Source organism: Bos javanicus, chromosome 1 (assembly GCF_032452875.1).
Source record: "Bos javanicus breed banteng chromosome 1, ARS-OSU_banteng_1.0, whole genome shotgun sequence".
Classification (NCBI taxonomy): Eukaryota; Metazoa; Chordata; class Mammalia; order Artiodactyla; family Bovidae; genus Bos; species Bos javanicus.
Window position 1 is genome coordinate 31,754,992 of NC_083868.1, and position 9,716 is coordinate 31,764,707.

The 9,716-nt window shown below is 35.1% G+C and overlaps 1 non-coding gene across 1 annotated transcript; it reads left to right on the forward strand.

The window, feature by feature from the left end:
* Positions 1-406: 406 nt before the first annotated feature.
* LOC133255089 (U6 spliceosomal RNA) lies at positions 407-510 on the forward strand. Its single transcript, XR_009738873.1, has one exon. It is a non-coding gene; the product is annotated as a U6 spliceosomal RNA (small nuclear RNA).
* Positions 511-9,716: the final 9,206 nt, after the last annotated feature.

Below are 9,716 nucleotides of genomic sequence, written 5' to 3' on the forward strand. Positions count from 1 at the left end.
CAGGAAGGGTGAAACTATTCGTTAGAAATTAGGCAGCAAAAATGAAAAAGAAAAAAAAAAAAAGATATTTCCTTTGTAAGAAACAGGAATCAAAAAGTCAGAGGACACAAAACCTTTGCCGCTACAAAAAACAAACAAACAAGACCAAAAACACACATATACACTGAGGCATTGAAGAGGTTATAATTTGTCACTCAAAGAACAAAGTGCCATTCAACTGAGAATGTGGTAAACTGCTATAATCACACACACGCACACACACACACACATAGATAATTTTATACAATGCTATTATGAGAAGACAGAAAATTAAAATGAAAACACATGATGATATTTCCCCTTCCAAATGATGAATTAAAAGAAAAATACAATACTATGTTTCAGAATAAAATACACATCCTTATTTGTATTCTTATATAGCACATATATTAAAATTAGAGCTATAAAAAAAGATTAGCATGGTCTCTGTGTGAGGATGACACACAAATTAATGAAGTGTTCCATATTTTTTTCACATTGTTGTATGGCAGAAACCATCACAACATTGAAAGCAACTATAAAACTCCTAGAGGAGAACATAGGCAAAACACTCTCTGACATATATCACAGCAGGATCCTCTATGACCCACCTCCGAGAATATTGGAAATAAAAGCAAAAACAAACAAATGGGACCTAATTAAACTTAAAAGCTTCTGCACATCAAAGGAAACTATTAGCAAGGTGAAAAGGCAGCCTTCAGAATGGGAGAAAATAATAGCAAATGAAGCAACTGACAAACAACTAATCTCAAAAATATACAAGCAACTCCTACAGCTCAACTCCAGAAAAATAAACGACCCAATCAAAAAATGGGCCAAAGAACTAAATAGACATTTCTCCAAAGAAAACATACAGATGGCTAACAAACACATGAAAAGATGCTCAACATCACTCATTATCAGAGAAATGCAAATCAAAACCACAATGAGGTACCATTTCACGCCAATCAGAATGGCTGCGATCCAAAAGTCTACAAGCAATAAATGCTGGAGAGGGTGTGGAGAAAAGGGAACCCTCTTACACTGTTGGTGGGAATGCAAACTAGTCCAGCCACTATGGAGAACAGTGTGGAGATTCCTTAAAAAACTGGAAACAGAACTGCCTTATGATCCAGCAATCCCACTGCTGGGCATACACACTGAGGAAACCAGAAGGGAAAGAGACACGTGTACCCCAATGTTCATCGCAGCACTGTTTATAATAGCCAGGACATGGAAGCAACCGAGATGTCCATCAGCAGATGAATGGATAAGAAAGCAGTGGTACATATACACAATGGAGTATTACTCAGCCATTAAAAAGAATGCATTTGAATCAGTTCTAATGAGGTGGATGAAACTGAAACCTATTTTAGAGTGAAGTAAGCCAGAAAGAAAAACACCAATACAGTATACTAACGCATATATATGGAATTTAGAAAGATGGTAACAATTACCCTGTGTACGAGACAGCAAAAGAGACACTAATGTATAGAACAGTCTTATGGACTCTGTGGGAGAGGGAGAGGGTGGGAAGATTTGGGAGAATGGCATTGAAACATGCATAATATCATGTATGAAACAAGTCGCCAGTCCAGGTTCAATGCAGGATACTGGATGCTTGGGGCTAGTGCACTGGGACGACCCAGAGGGATGGTATGGGGAGGGAGGAGGGAGGAGGGTTCAGGATGGGGAACACATGTATACCTGTGGTGGATTCATTTTGATATTTGGCAAAACTAATACAATTTGTAAAGTTTAAAAATAAAATTAAAAAAAAACGTTTGGCATATGTTCTAAAATTTAAACAAATAGACAAAAATATAAAACTAAAAAAGATTTTATTGAAATAAAATAAATGAGAAATATCACAATGTTTTCTTAGTAATGAAGACTAACTTACAAATAAGAATATTATTTGTAATAATAGTTTTTAATAATATTGTAATAATTGTAATAATATTTGTAATAACATTATTTGTAATAATATTGTTTACTAATAAGAATATTATCTAGTAAGGGTCATTAAAGAAAAGGGAAGGCAGAAAAATAATGTGGCAATGAAAATGAGATAACATTGTAAATGTGTCAGAAAATTCCTGAAAGAGAAGATACACAAAAAGGAAATAAATGAATAAATTTGAGCTCTTGAAAAAGATTTTGAAAAGCATGAAACAATTAATTAAAAAATATATTTTAGGAATTTTCTTTAGAAAACAAACTTATGGTTACCAAAGCAGAAGGTGCAAGAAGGAGCACCTAATAAATTAGGAGTTTGGGATTAGCAGATGATAAACTACAATATTTTAAATATATAATAGGACCTACTGACTAGCACTGGGAAATATATTCAATATCTTGCAATAATCTATAATATAAAAGAATCTGAAAAACAATATATATGTACTACATAATACATACATACACATATCTGAATCACTTTGCTGTATACCTGAAGCTAACACAACACTGTAAATCAACTATACTTCAATCAAAAAAATAAAATTATATGACAAAATTGAGACTACACTTTGCAGACATAGTAAACATACAAGTCACTCATTTTAAGAAAAAATTTTCCAATTGGTTGAGAAAAAAACAAAACAAAACATGCAACTGTCTGATGCTTTTGAACTGTGGTGTTGGAGAAGACTCTTGAGAGTCCCTTGGACTGCAAGGAGATTCAACCAGTCCATTCTGAAGGAGATCAGCCCTGGGATTTATTTGGAAGGAATGATGCTAAAGCTGAAATTCCAGTACTTTGGCCACTTCATGTGAAGAGTTGACTCATTGGAAAAGACTCTGATGCTGGGAGGGATTGGGGGCAGGAGGAGAAAGGGACGATAGAGGATGAGATGGCTGGATGGCATCACTGACTCTATGGACATGAGTCTGAGTGAACTCCGGGAGTTGGTGATGGACAGGGAGGCCTGGCATGCTGCAATTCATAGGGTCGCGAAGAGTCGGACATGACTGAGCGACTGATCTGATCTGATCTGATCTGATCTGACTGGGGAAGATTGAAGGCAAGAACACAAGGGGACCACAGAAGATGAGATGGTTGGATGACGTTACTGAATCAATTGACATGAGTCTGAGCAAGCTCTGGGAGTTGGTGATGGACAGGGAAGCCTGGCATGCTGCAGTCCATGGGGTGGCAAAGAGTCGGACATGACTGAACAACTGAACTGAAATGAACTGTCTACTTTATACAAGAGATACACTCAAAGTGATAAAGAGAAGGTTAGGAATAAAGAGATTGCCAAAGACATACCAGGGACGTGGAAACAATAAAGATGCAGGGTTAATTACCTTATACTAGATAAAGTGTTATTCAAATGAAAATAGCTTACTCATAAAAGGATGCTTATTTTAAGGCTAAAAGCAATAATCCACAATTTAGATGAACACAGCAAATGACACAGCATTACCATGACTAAACAAAAGGAAGTCAAGGAGTCTTACCTTGCTTAAGTAGAAAAAACGTAAATAAAAATTAGAAGACATACATAACATAAATAGTGTCATGTCTTATGAACATGTAGACAATATTAGATTTTCATAATAGAGAAAGTAACTTAAAAGTGAAATATTTAATCACTGTGGGAAATATAAAAAAATTGGTGCTGGGACAACTGGACAGTGTTTGGACAAATAATGCCATGCTTCCCTATAGCTCAGTTGGTAAAGAATCAACCTGCAATGCAGGATATTCCAGTTCAATTCCTGAGTCAGGAAGATTTGCTGGGGAAGGGATAGGCTACCCACTCCAGTATTCTTGGGCTTCCCTTGTCAGCTGGTAAAGAATCTGCCTGCAATGCTAAGACCTGGGTTCTATCCCTGGGTTGGGAAGATACCCAGGAGAAGGGAATGGCTACCCACTCCAGTATTCTGGCCTGGAGAATTCCATTGACTGAATAGTCCATGGGGTCACAGTCAGACATGTCTGAGCGACTTTTATTAAAGCCATATATCTTACCATATATAAAAACACATTCCAAATGTGTCAGGTGTCTAATGTAAAAAAAGAAATACTAAATATTATAGAAAATTCAATGAGTTCTTCTACTCTTACTATATTACTCAAAAATAGTTTATAAACTTTATTGTAGCTCCAGTGTTCTTGCCTGGAGAATCCCAGGGACGGGGGAGCCTGGTGGGCTGCTGTCTATGGGGTTGCACAGAGTCAGACACGACTGAAGCAACTTAGCAGCAGCAGCAGCAGCTGCAGCAGTAGCCAGGCTTTTCTGTCCATGAGTTTTTCTAGGCAAGAATACTGGAGTGGGTTGATATTTTCTACTCCAGGGGTCTTCCCAACCTAGGGATAGAACCTGTGTCTCTTACATCTCCTGCATTGGCAGGCAGATTATTTACCAATGTACCACCTGAGAAGCTGATTTTATAACCCATTTAATAGAATAAGAATAAAAGTGATATCATTGTGAAGAAAAAAATAGTTGAAATATATATATATGATTATTTATACTAAGTGTTAAATGGCTGGATATGATAAATGGATGATAAATAGCTGGTTATGATAGAAAGAAAGTAATTTATGAGTAATTTTAAAGTAATAAATGTAAAAGAAATGATGGAATTACTAAATTACCATTTGCCAACTATCATAATCATTTTTAGCCAATATTATTAATGAATAGTTATAAATATTTCAGGCATTAATCAAGTGTATATTGTAAGCAAAAGAATGATAAATATGAGAATATATTGTCACAAATTATTCCCAACAAGATGCTTAAGGGAAGAATAGTAACTTTACAATGGAGAAATATGGCAGAAATATACCTAACCTAATATAAAGATTAATACAGTCAGGATTGGGGAAACTTTCCATCATAATATTTTTAATGAATCTTTGCAAACAACAGCAATTTTATGAAATTCCTGCCAGAAAACCATAAACTAAAAGTAGAAGTGTGATGGATTATAAGATAAATACATGTCATGGGACATTCTATATAATAATTGTCCCTTCCTCCTCAAAAACCAAGGTCCTAAAAACAAAGAAAAAACAAGAAATGCTTCCAAATTAGGGAGCTAAAAAATATATGATAGTTAATACATCATGTGGCCCATGAATGGGTTCTAGTAAAATAGTTTGCTTCTAGTGGAACAACTGATAAAATTGTCAATAGATAACATAATTAATTCATATTGATATTAATTTTCTGATTTGATAATAACATTGTGACCATCCTGGTGGTTCAGAGGGTAAAGCATCTGCCTACAATGCGGGAGACCGGAGTTCAATCCTGGGGTCGGGAAGATCCCCTGGAGAAGGAAATGGCAACCCACTCCAGTACTCTTGCCTGGAAAATCGCATGGACAGAGGAGCATGGTAGGCTACAGTCCATGGGGTCGCAAAGAGTAGGACACGACTGAGTGACTTCACTTCCATTTTCACTTCGTGACCATATAAGGCATTTCATTTCAGAACATATATGATGAGATGGAGAACAAGAGAGCAAGAGACAGAAAATGTTAAAGCAAATGTAATAAAAGTGCTAACATATGTGAAATGTAGGTAAAGGTCATAGGGGGAGCTTTCATATTCTGTTTGCAAATATTCTTTAAATAATGTACTTAAAAAAATTAAAGTGTTTTGCAACTCTTTTATACTCATGTTTGTTTCTGTTCATTTTTTGAAGCAGAGGGTCATAGAGTTAAGAGATTAAAGTTTGAGAACAAAGGCATGCAAAATCAATACAGGATTTAAAGCCCAAAATGAGTTCTAAAAGTGAAACATTGATAAAAATAGGTAATGGATTAATTAGTGGAAAATAATATGTAAATAAAGTTGAAATATAAAAATCAGAGGTTTTGTGGGTAAGAAGGTAAGGTTTTCATTCACATTATTTTCACAATTGGTAAATTAATATTCCTGTGAGAGCTACAACTTAAACAGAGGCAAAATCTAACTCCACATTTTTTGCTTTTTTCCTTGCATGATTATACAATGAAATTTAAAAGTAATTCATATATTCATGCAAGAAACTCTTAAACTAGAATTGATGTCCATATTGCTGGAAAAAGTGCACAAATTTGGGAGCCAGACAGATCTGCATTTGAATCTTACTCTTCCAATTTCCAGCTTCTTGACAAATGTTAGTTCCCTTTTTATAGAAAATAAAACTGGCTAATTTTATTGCACTCTTTGAATTTTAAGATGAGTTTCAAAGAGCACAGAAGGAGTTTAAATCTGTAGTTTTTAAGACACTAGCTAGTTTCATTCAGCTAGCTAAGTCTTTGCCAGAGCATGAACCATATTTATCTGCATAAAAATTTCTCCCCCAGAAATTCTGCTTCAATGGATGTGGAGGTGGTCCAAGAATTTACGTGTTTAACAAGCACCCCTAGATGATTCAGATGTACATTACATTTTATGAATCACTGCTTTAGATGGAGAAGCCTCACGTTATAGCATTAGGTAGCTTGCTCTGAAGTACAAAAATTATGTGAATCCTTTCTGAAGAGTCAGTTTATACATATTTGACTAAGAAAAGACATTAAAAAAATTCTTGGATAATTTCTTCTTTAATATCAGATATGTTTGAATTAGGAAAAAGTAAGAGCTAATTATGCTTTTAAAAATATATCAGTTATTAAAACAAAAATGCTGGCCACAGTGATTGCTACTTGTATTTTAAATCACACCAATGAGATTGAGAATAATCACAGATGAATTTAGAAATGGAAAGTAACCTGAGCTGGTCAATATTTGGGAAAAAAATAAATAAAAGAATAGAAAAAAATGAGTCATATTAATAGAGATACTTAAGGATGCTTAAATTACACAACAGCTTATTTTCAACAATAATTATATTTAGAAAAGTAAAGAATCATATTGATTGTGTGATATTGTAAAGGAGATGGATAGATTCATCATTATATAACAGGTATTTTGATAAGAACAAAAATTATATATTTACCTCTCACAGGGATATTTCTAGATTTAACCACTGCTCCCATTATCATCTTTTCAAGAATTATCAGGAAATTGTTTAAATTTAAATATAAATTTATTCATTTTCCCTCTTTATGTTGGGAATGGCTACCTTTGGTCAAAGAATATTGCCTTAGAGAATTTTAAAAATAGGTAAAGCTCCACAAGTTGACATGCAAATGCCAAAAAACAATATATCAGGGAAAATGCCGTAATCTCTCATTTCAGTTTTCTAATTTAATAGTGGCCAAAGAAGGAATGATACTGAAGCTGAAACTCCAGTACTTTGGCCACCTCATGCGAAGAGTTGACTCACTGGAAAAGACTCTGATGCTGGGAGGGACTGGGGGCAGGAGGAGAAGGGGACAACAGAGGATGAGATGGCTGGATGGCATCACCAACTCGATGGACGTGAGTCTGAGTGAACTCCGGGAGTGGGTGATAGACAGGGAGGCCTGGCGTGCTGCGATTCATGGGGTCGCAAAGAGTCGGACATGACTGAGTGACTGAACTGAACTGAACTGAAAGTGACATTTTATGGGCAAGCATGAAACTCCAGTACTTGGGCCACCTCATGTGAAGAGTTGACTCATTGGAAAAGACTCTGACGCTGGGAGGGATTGGGGGCAGGAGGAGAAGGGGACGACAGAGGATGAGATGGCTGGATGGCATCACTGACTCTATGGACGTGAGTTTGAGTAAACTCCTGGAGTTGGTGATGGACAGGGAGGCCTGGCATGCTGCACTTCATGGGGTCACAAAGAGTTGGACACGACTGAGTGACTGAACTGAACTGATGGTACTTACCCTTCATGACCACATCTTTTAAAACTATAGTAGTTTTTTTGTTTTTCAGATGTGACATTGATATTGATCTCTTATTCCATAAACTCTAACCTTTCTTTCTTTATCTACTCTGTTCAGAGACATCAATGATACATAGTCTGTCAATATAATTACATACACATACAGATACATATTGCAGACACATATATATATAGTTTATGTATTTTATGAACCTACTTCAACTTCACATGAAAAATGTCCTAAAGTATGAGGGAACTAATTAAGCATAAAAACAAAGTTAAAATTTATCCATTTATTTACTTTTAATTAAAGGGTCTTCTCGCATGTTAAGTCTTTTCAGTCATGTCTGATTCTTTGCAACACTATGGGTAAGGGCCTGCCAGGCTCCTCTGTCCATGGGATTCTCCAGGCAAGAATACTGGAGTGGGTTGCTATGCCCTCCTCCAGGGGATCTTTCTCACCCAGGGATCAAACCCATATCTCCTGTGGCTCCTGCCTTGCAGGCATATTCTTTACCACTGAGCCATTGACAAGACCCTAATTAAGGGGTCATCAGTTTTATTTTTGTGTGTTGGGTAAGGTGGGCAGTGACCTTGCTAGTTAAGCAGACACTACTTCGTGAAAAATAAAAATAAAATGTTTTATTTGTAATTGACTCAGTTATTAGCATTTTTGAAAATATTGCATTTACCTGCTAAAATCATTTTATAATTATTAATAACTTCTTAATGATATAATTTTATTTTTACTCTTTAAGTGAGGGTGATCAAGAAACTCTACTGTAGTTCACAATATAAAGATTTGGATATAAAATATACAGTTATATATGTTCAAGAAACAAATTTTAAGCTTAAAAACATCAAATGGAAATAACAAGCATTTTTAACTGTACTTTGAAAGAAGAATTAATACAGTAGTATTAATAATTTAGTTTGATACTTAGATTTAAGGTATTATTACTATTTTTAAATTTTAAAAAGCTAAAATAAAATGGACTCTTCTGATCCATCTTTTCAAATATGAACACAGAATTAGATATATAAGATACAACTTAAAACCTTTGTTTTAGGGACAGTAAAACCTGCTTTCACTGTTTCTGCATTGGTAAATAAATTGCCTTATTTCTCATTTTCTCCTACTTTGACTTTGTAGGCATGCCCTCATTACCATATTCAATTAATTAGTGCACAAAGGTAATATTCTAGTGCTCACAACTCATGGAGTTGCATTATTGACACCAAATACATAGGGCAGATTCTTAATGCAAGGTGAACATTCAGAGATCAGAGGGAACAAAGCAAAGAACTTTACACCTTTGTGAAAATACTAATACTAAAAATTCATTACCTGACCAAGACCTCCTACAAGGACAAAGAAACAGACAACAGGAAAAAACACAGAAATAAAATATAGAACACATTAGAATTAAATGTAAAAAAGAAAGTTGCATTAATTTTTATCTCACCTTGACCTGACCTGACTGAGTGGGATTAGAACAAAAGTATTGCCTTAGAAACTTCTCACATTATGAGAGAAAAAAAAAACAAACATTATCTTGCTTTGCAATTTTTGTATTTATTACACTCATGCAGCAGAGGCAAAAAGTATTTCAACCCATGATATTTTCTGTATGTTTAATTTTTTTCTTCATTCCTTGCTGAGTTAATGCAGGATGGTTTCACAGAGTGCTTTACATAGCTTTGTTGAAAAAAAAATGCAAATACAAATGTGACTTAAGATTTTTGAATCTTATATTCTGTTCTGCCTTGCCAATAGAGTCATTTTAGCATGTAACTTGGAAATAAAGCCATTCTTAAAGGCAACTTTTAAAGCAGTGCCTTATGTTTGATCTTTAAATATAGTCAAATCCCATTACCTGCAGCACAGGAGACATAATCCCCTGATGTCCTAGCATCAGTGTGATCGGGCA